Below are 22074 nucleotides of genomic sequence, written 5' to 3'. Positions count from 1 at the left end.
CTACTGTGTCTGATCCACTCGTAATAGCATAACGCACTACCTACTCCAATGATCATTCAGTGTAGATCTGTATACAAAGGCAGTAGATTAGCACATTGTGTTTATTGCTGGGAGTCCTTGACTGGCTTAGATCTTGGCAGCAACTAAACTGACCAGGACTGTTAAAGGAACAGTATGTAATATTTTCACTTTACAATTACAGCTTCAAAATCCCTGTCATGGTTCACTGAGCTGTAATAGAGAGAACACAGCCTCTGTCATTGCTAGTCAGGACTGAGCATAGCAGAAACTGCAGTATGTATATTTTGGAGGAGGGTAGGAAACATCTTCCTCCCCACTGATTTCAGTACATTGCTGTAAATGTGAATTACACTAGGGGGAGCCCCAAGAGCAAAAACCCCAAATCTAACCCAGAGTGTTCCTTTAAAACAGCCCACCAACCGCAAATAGTAGACCCCCTCCATAAAACCACAGACACTTGCTCATCCAGCAGCTATTCATCTAATAATCCAGCAAGAAGATTAGTTCTGGATCACAAAAGAGCTACTCCAGCCCATCCCCAAGGTGCTGCATGGTCCTCCATCACTCCAGAGAACACAATATCAATTGCTCAGCAGCCTACAGTGGAGGGGCTTCACAGCCCTCCAGCCAACACTCGGCTGTGACATCACTGGGTATTGAACCCACATAAGTAATGATGCTTTTCATAGAGCTAAAGATTGCTTTCTGCCCCTATAGGCACATTATATGCTGTACTATCGCTGGTAAACACAGCCTTCTTCACACACACGTTTACACACGGATTATTGTGTTTGATTGTTCATTACATCTGCATGGCGAGGTTAGAAGTGATTGAATTCTGGTTCTGCCAGGAGTTACAGTGTTCTGCGCTCTTTGTCTCGAGCTGTTCGCGTGCAGAAATGGTTCTTTTATTTAATTTTATATGTACTTTTTTTTCTTTTTTCCAAACAATGGTGGAGACAAAAAGCACCTGTTGTGGTTTTGAGGGAGGAGAATAATAGAAACACCAGGCGATATGAGAGCACGTCGGTAATAAGAAGTTGGGCCTTGATTTGTCTTTCCGAGCCGCTTTGTCCTTCTCTGAGAGAGCACCTTGGGGGGGAATTGGAACGTTCTTTACAATGATCAGAGCCACTATCATGTTAAACAGTGGGGAGCACGCCGGGGCCGGCTGATGAATTCATTTGACTTTCTCAAAAGGAAACAATATGCGTCCAATATGCAAGAGAAAATAGTCGGAGGCAGCTCATTAGAGTCCTTTATAAATTGCCTCCTGTGCTTTCTTCTTTGACCTATACCTTGTTTTTCTTTGTGTTTTTAAAGACGTTTTTCTAGCGACTGCTTGCTGCACTAAATGACTAAATGCCCCCAATTAACAAAAATGCAATTTGTGTGCATGTGTTAATTTGTGAGGCTTAGAAAGAAAGAGATGGAGGCGAGTTCTACACAGTAAACACCAGGCTTAAAGCAACACTAGGTAGTATTTTCATCTTAAAAATACAGCTTCAAAATCATTGCGGTGCTTAACTGACCTGTAATAAGGAGAATAGATATACTGTTGTCACTACTCTTGACTTAGCGCTACAGAAACTGCACTATGTAACTTTTTAAGGAGGGTAGGAATCCAATGAACTACATTCACAGTGGTTTGGAGACAACCCAGAATCAATGAGCACAAAGCAAGCACATAGCCCAAACTTGCTCATCTATGTCTTCATGAACCTTGCTTTGTGCACTGGTGCACAGTCGTGTTGGAACAGGAAGGGGCCATACTCACAAAGTTGGGAACATGAAACATGAAATCTCTTGGTATGCTGAAGGCTTAGCCCAACCCCACCCCACAATCCCCCTTCACCCAACTTGACATTTGGCACAATGCAGTCAGATAACTATCGTTCTCAAGGCAACTGCCAAACCCAGACTCATCCATCAGATTGCCAGACGGAGAAGCGTGATTTGTCACTCCAGAGTACAGTCACTATTCTAGAGTCCAGTGGCGGGGTGCTTTACATCACTGCATCCAACACTTTCCATTGCACTTGGTGATGTAAGCTTGGATGCCATGGGAACCCATTCCATGATGCTCTCCATACACTGTTCTTGAGCTAATTTGAAGGCTGTAATTTAACATGACCTACCACTTCATGGCTGAGTTGCTGTCATTCCGAATACCACTTAATACCACTGACAGTTACATAATACCACTGTTATAATACCACTGGAACACAAAAAGCAGTCCAGCAGAAGTGGTGTTCCATGGTTCCTCAAATTATACCCCTCTAGGATGGGTATAAGGATGTTTGAAATTTAGCATGTTAAGTGTAGCATGTTCAGCTGCCCCAGAATGTCTTAGTTCATTCTATGTAAGCTGTGAGGGTACAGCTGAAGCTCTCTCCCACTCTATTTGTTCACCAAAACTAGTGGAAATCACTCATTAGCAAGGATAGCTATAAACATAGAGTACATAGGCCCACGTCTTGTGGACGGTGTCGGTGTTTATGCCGTGTATTGCTGCTGTGTGTGCCAGAAATAGAGATTATCTGGAGCCAACGTGCTATTTGATAGGAGTCAATTCAGGTTAATACCTTTCTAAGAACACACCATTAGCACATAGGCATCAAAACTTATATGAGAGTCTGAATAGATGAGGGAGAAGTGCCATAGCAGTTGGATGAATGCACGCACGCTAGCAGTAAGTACACCACCAGTCAAATCTGCTGCGAGATCAAACAGTAGTAATTCGCATGACTCTGTTCTAAATTAGGTTATGATTATCTTGTTCATTGCCACAGTGGAGCTGCATTTGCTTGCGATACATCCATTACAGATATGTTTTATTAAACGTGGAAGCTTCTTGAGCCGCAACATGTTATTTGCACATCTTTTCAGGTAGGGGAAAATTAATGAGATTTTTTTTTCCTTTCAAGACCTAGTCGCTTTGTCTCAGGAAACACAATCGACTTCGCGTAGCCAGTTCTTCAGGGAAAGACTGCGTTTGACTTTCGGAGACTCTCGGATTAAAAACAATGATCCGTCTACTGATGTGGTGGAGAGTAGAGAGTAATACAGGTAGAATGATAACAAAGGCTCACAAATGAAGCACAGAGTAGGAATGTCCTGAGGGTAACGCAACTGCCTGTACACACAGGAGATCAGGGTTCAATTCCCAGCTGGAGTACGAGTGCAACACCCTACCAATAAGAATCCTTCAGGAAGATTCAACCCTGTATTTGCTTTAATCTACAACCTGATACAAGTTGTAAGCCACTCTGGATAAGAGCACATACCACAGATGTAGGGGTTGATGTAATGAAGCTCATAGCCATGCAAATTCCAAAGACAAACACTGGCGGAAGAATGGGTCGTAATGGAGTTTTCAGGATTTCACTGTTGCACAGTCATAGGGCACTCTATTCAGTACTTGTATCTGTCCTCCTAGATATTCAACCTAGTGGAATGCCTGATGCCAAAAACCAAGTTTGGTGAAGAAGGGGTAATAGGCAAGGGCTGATTTTAGGGTTTAGTCTGGGTCCATTAGTACCTGTGTCAGCATTAATTTTGTTAATAAAGCTTTTATATTTTTATTAATATAATAAAATTAGGGTGGCACGGTGGTGCAGCAGGTAGTGTCGCAGTCACACAGCTCCAGGGACCTGTAGGCTGTGGGTTCAATTCCCGCTCCGGGTGACTGTCTGTGAGGAGTTGGTGTGTTCTCCCTGTGTCTGCGTGGGTTTCCTCCGGGTGCTCCGGTTTCCTCCCACACTCCAAAAACACACGTTGGTAGGTGGATTGGCGACTCAAAAGTGTCGTGAGTGTGTGTGTGTGAGTGTGTCTGTGTTGCCCTGTGAAGGACTGGCGCCCCCTGCAGGGTGTATTCCCGCCCAATGATTCCAGGTAGGCTGTGGACCCTCTGCGACCCTGAATTGGATAAGAGTTACAGATAATGAATGAATGAATGAATAATAAAATTATAATTTCACAATGAAAACAAGAAAATAATAGTTATTTGAAGAAATATGACAAAATGTTTTGCAGTATTCATCAGGGAAGAAAAACAAATTCCATCCATCCATTATCTGTAACCGTTTATCCAATTTAGGGTCGCGGGGGGTCCAGAGCCTACCTGGAATCATCGGGCGCAAGGCGGGAATACACCCTGGAGGGGACGCCAGTCCTTCACAGGGCAACACAGACACACACACATTCACTCACACACTCACACCTACGGACACTTTTGAGTCGCCAATCCACCTGCAACGTGTGTTTTTGGACTGTGGGAGGAAACCGGAGCACCCGGAGGAAACCCACGCGGACAACACACCAACTCCTCACAGACAGTCACCCGGAGCGGGAATCGAATGTGACTGCGACACTACCTGCTGCGCCACCGTGCCGCAGAAAAACAAATTGATAATATGAAATGATAATGAAATCACATTATTTCAGATTTTGAAAACTGCAAGTAAATAAAAACAGGAAAATACTCTGTCTGTCTGTTTCTCTCTGAGGCCCATGCTCTCTCTGTGCACAAAGCCGCTGCAAAGACTTTTAATCACATTCTGAAATCAGTTTACACACAGCACAAAAACTCTTTAGTGAAGAGTACTCGACTCCCAAACAATAGTTTCTTCAAGCATCAGGGAGTCATTCCTATCAACTTTTGGCCAATGATTCATAGAGTTAAAACTTGGAGTTCAGCTCAGTTTGAACTTAAAATACAAAGGTTAACTGCATTGTAGATTGGAAAAAAGTAGCATATTCCTTTCAAAATCTTCAATGTTTATATGTTGTTGTTTTTTTCAAATTTAACAGACAACTTATAAACTTTTAAAATGTTAAAATGTTAGTTAAAAAAAATACAGTAATCCCTCGCTACTTCGCGGTTCATCTTTCGCGGATTCCCTACTTCGCAGGTTTTTTCAAGGTTTTTTTTAAATTATTTACATGTATTAGACAAGGCCTGTAGGTGACACAATATATAATTTACAAGTTTTTCTTACGTACAGTACACGTATTGTTCACGTCCACATCCGAGTGAAATTTACTGACGCTAAATCACAGCTTAGGAATGACTCTATTAAAGAAACTGGTGGGATATCACATGTAGCTCCAGCTGAAAAACATTATAGAATGACTGTTTAATGGAGAGGGTGGGTTGTTAACAGTAACAGGGAGGGTTTTAAAAGTCCAAATACTCGTTAAATACATAAAAAAATATCTTTCCTCTACTTCGCGGAAATTCTTTTTTCGCGGGGAATGCGTTCTAAGACCACCCACGAAAAATGAATTTCCGCGAAGTAGAGGAAATCTACAGGATCACTGTACCTCTAACTAATGTGATTACTACTGTAAACTTGGAGGTTTTACAAATTGTTAGTGTGTGTTGAATGTCTGCACTGCATATTGTAGAGTGAAAATCTCTCTGACTGATCTAGTACGAGTAGGTACTGAAACAGTACCAGGTTCCAGGTACCAAGGACCAAAATTGCCTAATGGAAAAGCACAAAAGCTGAATAGATTTCAGTAGAGTAGTGCAGGTACCATGCAGTGGAAAAGAGCCATAAGTAATATTTATGATTCAAATTCTCATTATTATAACTGGAAACAGGACTAACACATTGACATTTTTTTCCTGTCTAGCCAATGGAAACCCTGGTGTGAACATATATGTCACAGAGCTTTTGGCTCTGCTCCTTCTGATCCAGGGTCAGACAGGATGAATTATATGAGCAGTCATGGAAAATAATTGGCATTCTCAAACTGAGGGGTTCTGATCAGTATAATACATATGCACTATGCCATACACACACACACACACACACACAGTCATATGGTGAGGAAAAATGCCTGACATCCATGTGGCAGGCTTGCCATTAGAATGATTTAGTTTGTAATTACTGCGTAAAGGCAGATCCAATTACCCACCACTGGAATGAGACTGCTGCAGTTTCACTTAACATGTGTGTGTGTGTGTTTAATATGTATGAACACCGCATTGCAATGGGGTATGTGTAGCATGTGAGTTTGTATATAGAGGGTGTTTAAAACAGTGACATATGCTGAGGACTCTTGAAGCATCCTGATGTGCGCACACACACACACACACACACACACCCAAACACACACACCTTCACACATGTCTGGAGGATGTGGCAGGTGGCAGCTGTCGGTGTGCTCCCCTGTGCACATTCACGTGTGTAAGGAAGACTAAGAAGAAAAGACACCAAGGCAGGTGAGGAAGTGTGTTCACAGCAGGTCCAACATCAAATTATGTATGTGTCTGTGTGTATGTATGGGTGGATAGATGCTTAGCCTACCCTCAGAAAACCTCAAACCACCTACATACCAAAGAAACATGGGAAGCTCATAAAAATGTTTGTGAGTAATTTCTATTGAAGCTATTTATTACATTCTAATGAAGGCATTTGTACATCTGCTGTTTTAAATTCATAACTATGCTCCAGTCTTTGTTTTACCTGCAAACATTACTGTCTTAAGCCTAATTTAAGTGTAATCTAAGGGGTTTGCAATGTTGTGTTAGCATGGGTGTGTTACTGGTCTGTACCATAATGCTGTAAATATACCCTTATAAGATTTGAGTTGTAAACAAGTGAATAAAGGCTTTATAGGCCATCTGGACCTGGCAGAAACAGGCACTGAGTGAGGTATAGCAGCCATAATGAGTTATTCGTACATTTTAAACACCATCAAAGAAATATGAGTTAGCAAATCATATTAATAAAATTCAAAGTGAATTTTTTTCTTCGCCCTATGGTTGTAAACAGTTTGTGAAAGGTGCTATATACATTGAACTTTATTATTATTATTATTATTATTATTATTATTATTATTATTATTATTATCATCATTATTATTAAATATCATAGGATAGAATCTGTGTTAAGGGAGCTTGGCTTGTGGTAGTGCAAGCAGACAGCAGACCAGTGCCCTGCTGTGACAACCATTAGCTGTAGACAGTTATATCCTTATCCATCCACCATGACCTCGTTCACTTATGGCTCAATGCTAGGCTGGGTTGTTACAGAGTGTTTTGTTATCTTTATTAAAAGACTTTACATGAGTAGGTACTTGGAGCCATCAAAATGGAATTTTAAAATGTGTATTACTACTCTTCAGAAATAATGTTTATTCTTTGGTTTCAGTAAAACGGAGACACAGCCAAGGACATTCGATAATACACCAAACAATCACTGGATTAGCAACTCAGACTGTAGTCCACCTGTTTTTCTGCATACATTCTTATCCCCATTTCACCCTGTTCTTCAAGGTCAGGACCACCACAGATGAGGTATGATTTGGGTGGTGGATCATCCTGAGCAGTGCAGTGACACTGATGTGATGGTTGTGCATTAGAACGTGTTGTGTCCACTCTGTTAAGACACCCCTACCTCATCGGTCCACCTTGTAGATGTAAAGTCAGAGACTAGCTCTATCTGTTGATGCACACTTTGTGTTGGTCATGCTTAAGTCCTTCATCAGTGGACACAGTATGCTGTTGGCTGGATATTTTTGGTTGTCGGACTATTCTCCGTCCAGCACTATCCTCCGACACCCGCTCTGTGGTGGTCCTGTGGAGGTCCTGACCATTGAAGAGCAGGATGAAATGTGAATAAGAAAGTAAGGAGATAAGTACAGTCTGTAACTGTAGAACTACAAAGTGCTCCTGTATGGTCAGTGGAGCTGAGAGAATGGACAGTGTATGAAGAAACAAGGTAGGTGTTCCTAATCCAGTGATTATTCAGTATAACTGCTGCAATGAATGAGGTGGTGGGAATGAACAATGCATGAATAATTCTGCTCTAACAGCAATGGAACACCGTTTCTGCAGATTGTTTGGGTCTGTTGTCCATTCCGACATTGTTCAACAGCCAGAAGTGCCTCGAGAACATGGCCAAAATCCAATGTCCAAACAAAGCTAAAAAAGCCAGAACACTGCAGCTACTTCAGCAGTTCACGGGCACACTGTAATCACCAGAAACAACACCACGACCAGACAAAGGAAGAGCGGAGCCGAGCAAATGGGAACGAGAATCAAAGCAGCTGAAGGAATGCTAATGTGGAGCGTGTCCGTTCTTAAACGATCACTTCACATTCATGAAGGCTGGAACGTCATATGAGCGGAGTGCAGGGGTGAGATAAAGGCCATTCCTATGCATGTGGTGTACGTATACCCAACATATTCATCATGAATACCTTGAGTGGTGCTCAGTGTATTATGCTGTTGCCTGCATGTAAATATTAGGTGGTGCTGTCTTGAATACCATTCTGATCATTTAACTATGGTACAGTATATTGCCGTGAAAGTATAAGTTCAGCAATGCACATCAAAGAAATGATTAACCTGTCTTGGTGGGCATGTGATGATCATATAGACAATGTCAAATGCTATGTATTCACTCACCATCCAAATCACTGAATTCAGGTTTTCCAATCACTTCCATGGCCACAGGTGTTCAAAACCAAGCAGCTAGGCATGCAGACTGCTTCTACAAACATCTGTGAAAGAATGTGTCGCTCTCAAGATGTCAGTAAATACTAACTGTGCAACAAGTCCCGTTGTGAAATTTCACTGTCAGTGGTGTTATGACAAAGTGGAAGTGACTGGGAACAACAGCAACTCAGCCACAAAGTGGTAAGACACTTAAAAATGACAGAGCGCGGTCAGAGGATACAGAGGTGCATAGTGCTCAGAAGTAACCTTTGGGACCCATGAGCCAGTCCAAATGCACTTCTGGAAGAATGGTCAAACATTCCTGTTAACAGTGGAAGCAGTTATATGTCAAGAATGAGCATGAACCAATCACAGTCCAATATTTGAAAGGCGTTATACTTCTTGAACACACGTTAACCCAGTTTCTTGGGGTCTTAATAAAACATATTTCACATGACTTTTGTCAAAGTACAATGAGGATACAGCATTGTGGTTTCAATACTTGTTTCTATAAATGACATTGAGCCACAAACAGCTCACCCCCAAGCAGGCAGCAACATTAAATGAGGCACAAAGAAACTGTTTATCCATATTTGCTTGGTTATTTTCCTTCTGTGTAATTGTTTTATCTGTTTTTACTTTGTTATCTTTTTTTCTCCACTCTTATTTTTGCTTGCTTCTCTCATTTCTGCACACTCATTGTGTCCGTTTTATAGGGTTTATACCCTTCTTTGGACTCTCACATGAACACTGATCAGTTCAGGTGCAGTGATTGAAGATACTCAGCAAATTTCTAACATGAGAAAAGGAGCAAAATCGTGTTTTCTGACTAAAGCAGACCACAATAAATGTTGGTTATTCTTGTTGAAGTGCACATGCACTAATACCTCTTTTTTTCATTATATTCCCCTTTTTTTAAAAGATCAAGAAAATTGAAAAATTGTGATGGTATTCAAAATTATAACAGTGTCAAATTTATATTCCACATCCACAAAATTATGGCTAGTTCATTATGGTTGGTTTTGTTTCCAAATTTACTTTGTATTTTTGAAACCACCTGAAATCACCTGAAAATAGTCTTATGGAGCTTTTACTGATTTACTCAAGTCTGACTGCTTTACACAGCAACAAAATGAACTAGGCCTGAAATATGGACTCTCTCACCACTGTAACAGAGTTGACGAGGCCTGAACTGGGGACTTTCTCACTACGATATCAGACTTCTGAAATTGGGACTCGAGTTGACTAGGTCTGAGCTGGGGACCTTCTCACTGAAGTAATAGAGTTGATTAAGCCTGAGCTGGCGACTTTTTCACCTTAGTAACAAAGTTTACTAGGTCTGAGATGGGGATTTTTCTTAAAATAAGAAAGTTGATGAAGCCTGATCTGGCGACTTTCTTCACATCATTGTTTCTTACGACTTTCTTATGACTGTAATGGAGTTGAGTCTTGAGCCACGCACTTTTTCACTCTTGTAGCAGCATTGATTAGACATGACCTGGGGACTATTTTTTCACCATGGTCATGCACCTGACTGGCTGCAAACAGGATCTTTCTCAACAAGGGAGAGGAGTTGACTAGAACTGCGATTGGGACAGTCCCACCAGTGTAGCAGAGTTAATTAGGTTTAAGCTGGGGACTTTCTCACCATGGAAAAAAAATCATATTATGAAGTAACTGTCAACAAAATGTCCTTCAGTTATAGTTTTAACCATTTACAAACATCAGTCTCTCTCTCTCTCTCTCTCTCTCTCTCTCTCTCTCTCTCTCTGTCTCAGTCTGTTGTTTGTGGCCTATCTCCTCTGTGAAGGACTGCGACAATGACAAGCTGTCCCCATGAGCCTGTGTGAGTCATGGGGCATGAGAGGCATGGGTGAAAATGTCAAACCTCTTTCGCCTCTTTCCAGAAAGTTCTGAGGGAACTGACCTTGCCTGATCCCTCAAAGAATGCCCTAACCCTCCGGATGCCAGAGCGGCTATTTAATCCCCCAATCTCCATGGATTTTGGATGAATTTCGGAGAGTTCTTAAGGCCAAAGGATTGCACTTTTTCTGATGCTCTGACTGATATTTTTTTTCTTCATTAGGCCAAGAAAAGGTATTGATAATTTACTTTCAACATTCCATAACTGGGCCTTCAAAACAATGCCTGTGCTATTAAGTCACATTCTTTCTTGATGTTAAGATCATAGATCAGCGTCTGTTGTTTGCCCTGACACCTTGGTTTTGTTCTTGTTCTCTGTTCTCTTCTGTCTGTTTTCCCTATTCTTCACTACATTAGAGTGCTGCTTCAACTCAGCTGAACTTGGGACTGCCACTAGGAGTGCACTGACAATCACAGGCCCTAGTTGGGAAAGACTGGAGAAAACACTTTCAGTAGGAAATCATTTTTTATTTTAATTCCCGTAAGTGTATATAAGTCATCATCATCATTTTCTTCTCCGCTTCTCCATTTCAGGGTCGCGGTAGTGTATATAAGTAAAAACCTAAAAAAGAAGAGCTAAGATATAGGACCCTGGACACTCAAAGAACTCTTTACATGATTAAAGCGTTCTTTATATTGATAGAAAATGTGTTATAAATGGTTCTATTTAGCAGCTTTTAGAAAGTGGTTCTAAATGTCACCAAAAACGGTTCAAGCTTTACATTGTAACTATAGAAGAACCTTTTTTGGTGCAGTATAGAACCCTTAGCACAAGGCAATGCAAAGGAACCCTTTAATCATGCAAAGGGATATGTAAGTGTTTGTGATTCTATATAAAAATATTTTCTTTTCCCTTGAATACTATCATTTTTAAGCGTGTAATACATCCCTAGGTGTAGGGCTCTGCTCTGGCATAGCACACGATCTTCAATTCAGGAAGGTATTGCTATTTAGCTTGGACAGATTTGTTAGAGGAGAGTAAGGAGGTAATATATTTATAGTACACATTTAAAACCAAAGTGGTGTACATAACAATATGTAAAAAAAATTATAATAACACATGTAAAATCAATACAAAGTATTCACAAGAAAAAACATAAACCATCATCTCAAACAGAAGGGCCGAAAGCTAAAAGGTTTTAAGTCTAGTTTTAAAAACAGGAATAGTAGGTTCAAACCTTATATCCAGAGTACGCTCTTAAAAATAAAGCTTCTACAAAAGGTTCTTTGAGAAGTGCCATAGAAGAACCACTTTTGGTTTCAAAACAAACCATGTTTGGTTAGAAACCATTTTGGAAAGAATTAACACATATGTCCAGTGTGTTTAGTGAGGATTATAGGGCAAGACAAGATGAGTTTCTGTTTTGTAAAAGAGTAGACATTTAAAAGCTTGTGGGTCACAGCCTCCAATCATGCATAAGATTCATTCATTATCTGTAACCGGTTATCCAGTTCAGGGTCGCGGTGGTGGGAATACACCTGGGCGCCAGTCCTTCACAGGGTAACACATACACTCACACATTCACGGACACTTTTGAGTCGCCAATCCACCTACCAACGTGTGTTTTTGGAGTGTGGGAGGAAACCGGAGCACCCTGAGGAAACCCACGCAGACACGGGGAGAACACACCACACTCCTCACAGACAGTCACCCGCAGGAAACCCATGCAGACACAGGGAGAACACACCACACTCCTCACAGACAGTCACCCGGAGGAAACCCACACGGACACAGGGAGACCACACCACACTCCTCATAGACAGTCACCCGGAGGAAACCCATACAGACACAGGGAGAACACACCACACTCCTCACAGACAGTCACCCAGAGGAAACCCACGCAGACACAGGGAGAACACACCACACTCCTCACAGACAGTCATCCGGAGGAAACCCACGCAGACACAGGGAGAAAACACCACACTCCTCACAGACAGTCACCCGGAGGAAACCCACGCAGACACAGGGAGAACACACCACACTCCTCACAGACAGTCACCCGGAGGAAACCCATGCAGACACAAGGAGAACACACCACACTCCTCACAGACAGTCACCCGGAGGAAACCCACGCAGACACAAGGAGAACACACCACACTCCTCACAGACAGTCACCTGGAGGAAACCCACGCAGACACGGGGAGAACACACCAACTCCTCACAGACAGTCACCCGGAGGAAACCCATGCAGACACAAGGAGAACACACCACACTCCTCACAGACAGTCACCCGGAGGAAACCCACGCAGACAAAAGGAGAACACACCACACTCCTCACAGACAGTCACCTGGAGGAAACCCACGCAGACACAAGGAGAACACACCACACTCCTCACAGACAGTCACCCGGAGGAAACCCACGCAGACACAAGGAGAACACACCACACTCCTCACAGACAGTCACCCGGAGGAAACCCACGCAGACACAGGGAGAACACACCACACTCCTCACAGACAGTCACCCGGAGGAAACCCACGCAGACACAAGGAGAACACACCACACTCCTCACAGACAGTCACCCGGAGGAAACCCACGCAGACACAAGGAGAACACACCACACTCCTCACAGACAGTCACCCGGAGGAAACCCACGCAGACACAAGGAGAACACACGACATGCCTCACAGACAGTCACCCGGAGGAAACCCACATGGACACAGGGAGAACACACCACACTCCTCATAGACAGTCACCCAGAGTAAACCCATGCAGACACAGGGAGAACACACCACACTCTTCACAGACAGTCACCCGGAGCGGGACTCGAACCCACAACCTCCAGGTCCCTGGAGCTGTGTGACTGCGACACCTACCTGCTGCGCCACTGTGCCGCCTACATGCAAAAAATATTATTTTAAATTATTTCAGCTACCCTTAAAACAGTTATGTTTAAGCGGCAAATAAAACCCTATACATTTAAGCCCAGGTTGACTTTAAGCAGCTGTGTTTCACATATAATCCGTAATGTTTACACCTGAAGGGCTAGAGTGTGTCCCATTCCGCTCTCAACTCTCTAATCCCTTGAGCACTCGAACCCTCACACCCCTTTGACAATGTCGTCAAAATGCACACATCGAAGAAGCCCTTAAGGCTTAGGGAAAGAATTTGGACAGGGGAAATATCTTCGATTAGCAACTAAACTAAAGTCCTCTGTTTATCTGCTCTGCTGCGCTCAATACGCAAACACCGCTGGCTATAAGAGCTGTTTAGCAATGATCTGCTATGTACACCTTATAGTTGGATCAGATCAGAGTCTGATAACGTTCTCACAAGAAACAAACTGCGCCAGAGTTCATTTAGGACTGGCCTGAAAGCACTCCCCCACTCTCTAGGGTCTTGTTATGGTTGTTTTATGTTTGATTACTTCTTTCACACCTGCGCAAATGAAACCGCATGAAGGGTGAAAATGAAACAGAGTTTGATTTAACCATACAACAAAGTGCAGGTGTGAAAATGCCCTTACTTATACCCAAGTGCAAGCTGTTACAGTAGTCTAGCCAAGATTAAATAAAGGCGTGAATTACATTCTCCAAGTCATGTGGTTAGAGAAATGATTTAATCTTAGCGATTGAGCGAAGATGGAGAGAGCTACTCCTGACAACAGAGTTAATTATATTATCCCAACCTGAGGTCAGGATCAAAAATGACCCCTAGATTCTTCACCTGAGGTTTTTCACAGCCCTACAGTCCACCAATATCACTCATTAAGAGAGCAGGGCTGCTCGCCCAGTGTTAGCAAACACTGCCTTAATGCACCCTGGATGCTGATCAACTCCAGCTGGTGCTGTCACCAGTAAATGGCTAAACTTCATGAGGTCTGACTGTGGATGTAACGGACTCCAGCTCTGCACATTAGCAAGACAAAGCCAGGCTAAAGAAAGAGGAAGGACTCGAAGCATCTGTTGGAGTAATAAGTAGCTGTCAGGCTGAAGGGTTAATAGTCGGGTTTGGGAGGGAACGCAGAATGGCTCCAGAGAATGGACAAATCCATGTGTAAAATTAAACGTGTGTGGGGGCACTAATAGATGCCGTTAAATTATAACCTTTGGCTCGGTCCTGTCAGATACTCTTGTCTAGGAAAAAAAAATCCAGCAATGAGTTCAACTTAAATGGCGTCCTTGTGTTTAAGTTGCACTTGCAGAGCAATTTAAGTTACTAGCCGCTAGCAGTCATCACGGATGAGCACTCTTTGTCAGTTATAAAGTTACGAAGACATTGACCGGGGCGGTGCACTTGCACTTATAGTTCCTTTTTTCAAACATTAACACATTTTCAAAGCTCCTGACAGTGTGGCTCACTGTGTTCTGAGTGCAAGTTAGTTATTTATGCTGACTCAGTGCTAGCATCCATTTACCGAGAAGTGAAAATAGCTAGAACCTAGCGCGAAAGAGTAACTTCTGCCCACATCCAGATACACTTTATTGCTGATCCTGCTTGTCAGCTTTGTACACAATTCTCTTAAATACTTGAATTTCAGATTTTAGTTCTGCTCTTTACACTGTATGTATTTGACAGCTGTATATATTTCACCAGAAGTAAACCAATTGAAAGGGAAAAAAAACTTTTCCCAATTTATACTTGTTGACCAAGAATGTAAGGGGTACAGACATTGTCATTATTTTTACTTGTTACTATGTTTTATTTAATTTAATTTAATTTAATTTTTTTTTACTTTCCTTAAGGGGCCCTCTGGCAAAAATAAAACAATTAATTAATTAATTAATTAAAAATAATAAAAGACCAGTACACACACTGTAGCCATAATATCTTCAGTTGACTTGCATTTAACGTCTCGTTAAGTGACCATATGAACATGGGGTAAATAATGTAATATTTACATTACAGTGAACTGGCAATTTCAAATTAAAAGCCTTGAGTTTATTTAAATACCCAGTTGCAGAATGGTGAATCTTTATAATAAGTTGGAACTAGTTAATTATTTCTCCAGTGTAGATGCACTGTATTAATCTTAGCATAAATCACAGCTACACTTACTGCCCTATCTTGTGTTTCTCCACTCCCCTCAGCTCACAATCCTTCAGGGAATTCATTAAGCTGAAGCTCCTAATGATTAGATGCCTATGAAAGGCTTTGGGGAGATCATGTCAAATTATAAAGACATTCTAATGTGAATACTGATCATAGCAAATAAGAACACTCAGTAGCACATTTGGGAAAGGCATTAGGGAATCCCAAATGGCACTGTGGTCTAAACATTGACCCTATCATTGGAAGACTGCTGGGTTGATCCCCAGTGATCTGCCAGAGGGATGCCTCTCTGTGAGTAGGGTGTCCCTACTTCTCTGTTGACAAGCACAATGCTAGCCAGTGTTGGTATTTGGTATGGCAGATCTGGGCAGTGAGCATTCTCCTCCAAGTGTGTTGAGGTGTCCAGTGGCTTTGTGTTAGCAGAGTTCACCAACTTGGCTATTGGTTTGCTGGTATTGTTTTTTTTTTTTTTTTTTTTTTTAAACACTAGGGGTCTAAACAACATAGCTACTGAACATCATGAAATGGTTTTTCCATCCTTCCATTATCTGTAACCGCTTATCCAATTTAGGGTCGCGGGGGGTCCAGAGCCTACCTGGAATCATCGGGCGCAAGGAGGGAATACACCCTGGAGGGGACGCCAGTCCTTCACAGGGCAACACAGACACACACATTCACTCACACACTCACGGACACTTTCGAGTCACCAATCCACCTGCAACGTGTGTTTTTGGACTGTGGGAGGAAACCGGAGCACCTGGAGGAAACCCACGCGGACACGTGTAAATCCACGTATGTTGATTTATTTATAGAACTTTACCAGAAAATGTTGTGAGTGTTCCCAATATATTTATTTTGATATTTATTCAAGTCTAAATAGAGGATCACATGTGGTATTTCACAGTATTTTTAAAAAATTTTTTGGGAATCAAAATTTGTTTTTTCATATTTTTTTTGTTTCATGAATTACTTCAAATATACATTGCATGGTTTATGTTTGGGCTATGAAGAGCCATTTTGGACATTATTAGGTTCTAACAAGCAAAAATGGACTTATAAGAAAGGTATATATTAGTCTTTTTTGAAAAATTGTGGTAATAAATATTCAATGTATTAAAAAATGGTGTCAAACAGTGCTCAATCACCTTGAATAACGTGTTAAATTAATGGTTAATTTTGGCCGTTAAATGGTATTGCATGATAAATGTGCATTTTCTATTATAAAACATAAAATAAAAACTTCATACAATATTTTTTAAAAATAAGGATTGCACATGGTTTGCTTGAGGTAGATTTCTCATTATCTGTCTTTATATTTACAGACATTACACCACTTCAATGCAGATATTTAAAAAAAAAAAGCAGAGAATATGACAATTACTAGTATGAACCACTGGTGGTTTCATGGAGCACCGACCAAAGTCGTAGACATAAAAACTTGCTCAACCCCAGCAAGTAAAATAACCCCAGTTAGCTTGATGGTGGAGCTGTAGAGCAGTGTTCTGCTTTTTTTTTTTTGCCAAAATCTCTTCAACAGTGGCACCTAGACTAACAATAATTTTGCATCAATGACTGATTTGATATTGTATCCCTACTTACATCCATCACTGCCATATTTGGCAAAAACATTTCTCGGGTTTTAGTTTTGAAGTCGTGTTTTTCATTGGGTAAAGTGCTTTAGAAGAGGCCTGCTTTAGCTACTTGTGTCCGATTTTGTGTTGCAGAGTGGCTAACACAGCTTCTCCATATGCAGACTAGGGGGTTGATTCCATTCATGGTCAAGTACATCATACTGTATATATATATATATATATATATATATATATATATATATATATATATATATATATATATATATGAGTCCTTGGGCTAGATTCCTAATGCTGCCTTACAGTCTACATCTGTAACATGAGTATTATTGTATGTTGTTGTTTTTTTCTGTAAACTACGTCTTCATATATTTGCTTCTTTTATGTTTCTGTGAAATGTTCCTTAACGCCCTTTTCTTTCCAAGGACTGCATGTGGTGATAACCATAAGGTTTAGGAGTTGTTGTTCAGCGGTAAGCACCTTGTGAACATGTGTTTGTGTGGTGTGTGTGTTTGTATGTGTGTGTTTGTGTGGTGTGTGTGTTTGTATGTGTGTGTTTGTGTGGTGTGTGTGTTTGTATGTGTGTGCACTTTAATGTCTCCATCTCTATAATAAAGCAGGTGGTCTCAGGTAAAGGGTATTTCCTGCAGAGAGAGTGTAAGTGTCAGCAAGAAGCACAGAGGCAGGCAAGAAAATAGGGCTGTGAATGAAACTCCTAAGAACAGGGTCAAACAGAGGTGAACCAATCTGAACCCACGCAAGCAGAACCCAAGCCACTGTTTCAAACTACATTACATTTCTTCTGAAATCAAGAGTATTTGCAGCTATGTTGTGTCTCCTTTGCCGTAGTGACATCTTCTGCTTCTCTAGGTATGATCCACACTAGCTACTGTGACACTGTAACATTGCTGTGAGGATTTAATGGCTCTTTGGTATAAGAAAAATAGTAAGGTGTTGATCTGATGATGATGATGCGTCAGCCTTAATAAGCCAGCATGGGGTCCTGTAAGGTAATCACGTCGTAAGCCCTGAACTACTGTGATTCCTTCTGAATTAAATGCACAAGATGGTGACGTGAAACATCTGTGAACTGCATGCCATTAAGAAATGAATTGTTTGCTGGGAACATCTGTGGTCAGAATTATGCAGAGGCATGATGAAACTATGTCTGCATCCTAAACACTGCTTAGAGAGAGACACAAAGAACCCCAAGACAACCCCAAAGAAATGAAGGAAAAACAAGACATCAGCCATCGTTCTGTGTATGTTTACAAAGTATCTATTTTTTATTGTGTATATTTGGGATGAGCTGGTGTGGTGTTTGCCTGAGACAATAGCCATTTTTGAGGTCAACATATCGTCTCAGAAATAATTGTGAAAAATGACATGGTCATTTTTGGACAATTTTGACCATGGCCTGGTGGTTAGGGAACTGGGCTTGTAACCGGCCACAGAGCTGGCAGGTCATGACCTACGTACCCTTGAGCTAGGCACCTAACCCTCAACTGCTCCCCAGGTGCCTTGGCTAGGGCTGCCCACCGTGTTTCACTGCACGGATTGGGTTAGATACGGAGAACAAATTCCTCTGTGTGCAAGCAAGTGATTCTAGATTCTAATTGATATAATGATAATACAATACCAAAATAGTGTAATTACACCCCTTTATAAGCAGTGCATGTTTTAGCAAAAGCCTAGTTGTTAGGAATATTCAGCCATTGGAAGAATCAACATAACAACCCAACAATAGAGAGACCAGAGCAGCATGACTGGCCGAAATATTGGTGATGTTCATGTTTATGTAAATGAACATGCCACGAAACCCAATGGACAATATGGAGGTCAGCAAAAATGATGGTCAATAAATGGTCAGCAAAAATGACAGTAAAATGTATGTTAAGATGGTTAGGACATGGTTAATGACCTTCAAGTTTTGACAGATTTTCAGGGGCTTTACTTGCTGTCTTCCCTAATCCTTAGACCCTCGGTCGCTCCTGTGATCCTGTGTAAGATTGGACACTCTCGGTTGATGTTGAGGAGTGGTTAGGTTTCAAGGTCCTCCCTACGTTTTGCATCAGCCTCACTCTACAGGGTGAAAATAGAGGGTCCTCCAGCGTGTCACAGAGTTCTTTCCCCCATTGTTTCCCCCCTTAGAGAATCTCCCTGGGTCTGTCGCCGGGGGGCATGCTCCAGGGGTCTCTGCAGTCAGGGATTTTCTGGGGCCCGCAGAGGAATGCATGTACAATTCAGAGCTGAATCGGTTCAGGTATGTCACCTTCTCTTGATATATAAAGATGTGCAGCACTGGCATAAACCTGGAACTGTCAAGGGTTTTGTGTATTTGCGCAGCTCTCTTTACTCTACATTGACATCAGATCAAAACGCAGCTCTACGGAACATAAAACAGACAAGGAAAGCGTGTGTTTTTGTTTGAAAGCGCTGGGAGGTGGCGAAGCATGGCCTAATATCCCCGATTCCTTTCACTGTGTGTTTGTTGACAGCTGTGACAGCAGGGGAAAAAAAAGATGTATAAATTCATATTTAATATGGCGCCTGTTCTTTGAACTGTGTCCTTCTCTGAAGATAAGAGCCGCTCTAGGACCTGATCGATATATCAGTTTTTACAATTAATATTGGCCACTATTAACATTTAAGGAAATATATTGATGATAATATATTTACATTCATGGCACTTTGCAGACACTGCGATCCATTTCATTGGAGAGAAAATAAAACTAATCCACCAAATTACAATATGCAGCCAACATGATAAAAACTATTACCAGTTGTTACCAACGATTTTCACCCGACATAGTGTAGATAAAGTGACACAGCTGTAACAAGCCACTGCTCCGCGTTCCAACACTTTGTAACCAATAAAACCCTTCAGATACATCTCTAAAAGCAGAGTTAAAGAGAGTAGCCTCTGCTCTGAGATGAGATTCTAAGGCTACCAATATTTTTTAAGACATTGATGTTGATTATATTCACAGTGCTTTCCACAACAAACCCTTTCCAGCCTTTTTCACTTTAGCCTCATCACCACAAATCCTTGAGGTGTTTACTGTTGCTTTTTAACCACTTACACATGGAAAAGGCATTTAGGTTAAAAATAAAATAACTGTACTGTCATACAATCATACTGTACTCTACATGTACTTACACTTGCATACACATGGATGCACCTGAGAGGACACTGTCTTAAGGTTTTTTGATCCAATTGAACAGATAAAGTCACATTTATAGCTGGCGTAGTGTGTATAATCTCTATAGTGAAGCCCTGGCAGTACAACAGGACATTTTAGAGCAGCTGTGTGTGTTCTCCCTGTGTGCGCGTGGGTTTCCTCCGGGTGCTTCGGTTTCCTTCCACAGTCCACATTGGTAGGTGGATTGGTGACTCAAAAGTGTTCGTAGGTGTGAGTGAATGTGTGTGTGTCTGTGTTGCCCTGTGTAGGACTGGCGCCCCCTCCATGGTGTATTCCTGCCTTGCGCCCAGTGATTACAGGTAGGCTCTGGACCCACTGTGACCCTGAACTGGATAAGCGCTTACAGATAATGGATATGTATATATATATATATATATATATATATTTTTTTTTTTTTTTTTTTTTTTTTTTTTTTGTGGCATGTCTCTGTGATTTATTTTTTTCTACAAAATTAAACAATTGGAAAAACATCTTTCCAAAGTAAAAGTGTGTAAAAGATTCCAATTGTTTTGAATTTAGCAGAAGATATTATGTGGAGAACACGAGATACTATTTGGTGATATATATCTCCACGAGACTTTAGGTGGAGAGCACCATATCATACACTATTGTATAAAAACCAGATACTACTGTTAGATATTCTGAATTTAACTGACTGTTCGCCAGGTGTTCACTCCATAGATACTATGAACTGAGTACCAGATACTACATAGTGTGCTCTCTACTATCTGATATTATCTGGTGCTCTCTCACACTTTCTGTCTCTCTACCTGCTGACACTGATGTCCAACTGTCTCTCATTATGTGAGGCTTCCACACTCTCCTCTCGGTCAGGCAATTCCCTCCATCGTGGAGGTGTTCTCAGCAGGGCTCCTGATCAGGCCGCCGAAGTGTGAGCATCATGTGACGCATCTGCTTTCTCACCGTGAGGTCTGTGTGACTCACAGAGTTAGCAGTTCGCTAATCTGATCTCAAGCGAGACAGAAAGATGGAGGGAAAGAGAGAGAGAGAGAGAGAGAAAGAGAGAGACATCCAGGCATCTCTCCAGATCTCAACCGGTGTCTTATACAACGTGGGAGGAATGCATAGACTACTGACTGTCACCCATTTTGTGGAATTATGAAGGGAGAACCCAGACAGTGATTGTAAACAATGGCTAATGTTCAAAGCCAGACATTTTGTCTATTCCAAGCTTCAGTAGACAATCTTTATAATTACAGAATTCAACTAGTATTGTAGACACAGACATTGCAGGCACAGCTCTATAGTGCACTGACTGACAAAAAAACAATGTACCCTTGGCATGCAGTGATGTCTCAGGCAGATATGTAAATGATTACAGGTGTGGTCTGATTAGACAAAGAGTCTTGCCAAAAGAGAGTGTAAAAGTGCTTTCTCCACTGTCCTATAAAAGCTCGCAGAGGCTACATTTGGGTAGTTTACCTCTTGGTGAGAGATTATAGACTGCTAGACATGCAACACGTTCAAAGACATTTTGAATGCATCATTGGATTGAGAGAAGCAGGATGGTCGTTTCAATGAACTGCCCATCTGGGGAGCCGTTCCATACGACGGATTGTCACCAATAGCGATGGAGGGACACTAACAGCTCACTGATTGTGTACAGGACATCAACATGTGTTGATGGCAGGGCTTCCAGCTGGAATTTTTCAGCAAGATAATGCTTACCCAGACACAGCAAGTGTTTCTCAAGAATTTCTCTGCCAGACTGACATTCTTGGCCTGGCTGCTGGATTATTTGCCAATTCAGCCTTTATGGGACCAGCTGGAACACTAGCTTCAGCAACCTAAGAGTGTGCAGGATCTACAGCCCCAGCTGCAACATCTGTGGACAAGTGCCTCCATGCCCAACCATATCTCCTCTTGTATCCAGG

Source organism: Hoplias malabaricus, chromosome 7 (assembly GCF_029633855.1).
Source record: "Hoplias malabaricus isolate fHopMal1 chromosome 7, fHopMal1.hap1, whole genome shotgun sequence".
Taxonomy (NCBI): domain Eukaryota; kingdom Metazoa; phylum Chordata; class Actinopteri; order Characiformes; family Erythrinidae; genus Hoplias; species Hoplias malabaricus.
The sequence above is the reverse complement of the archived record's forward strand: the minus strand, read 5'-3'. Positions refer to the sequence as shown.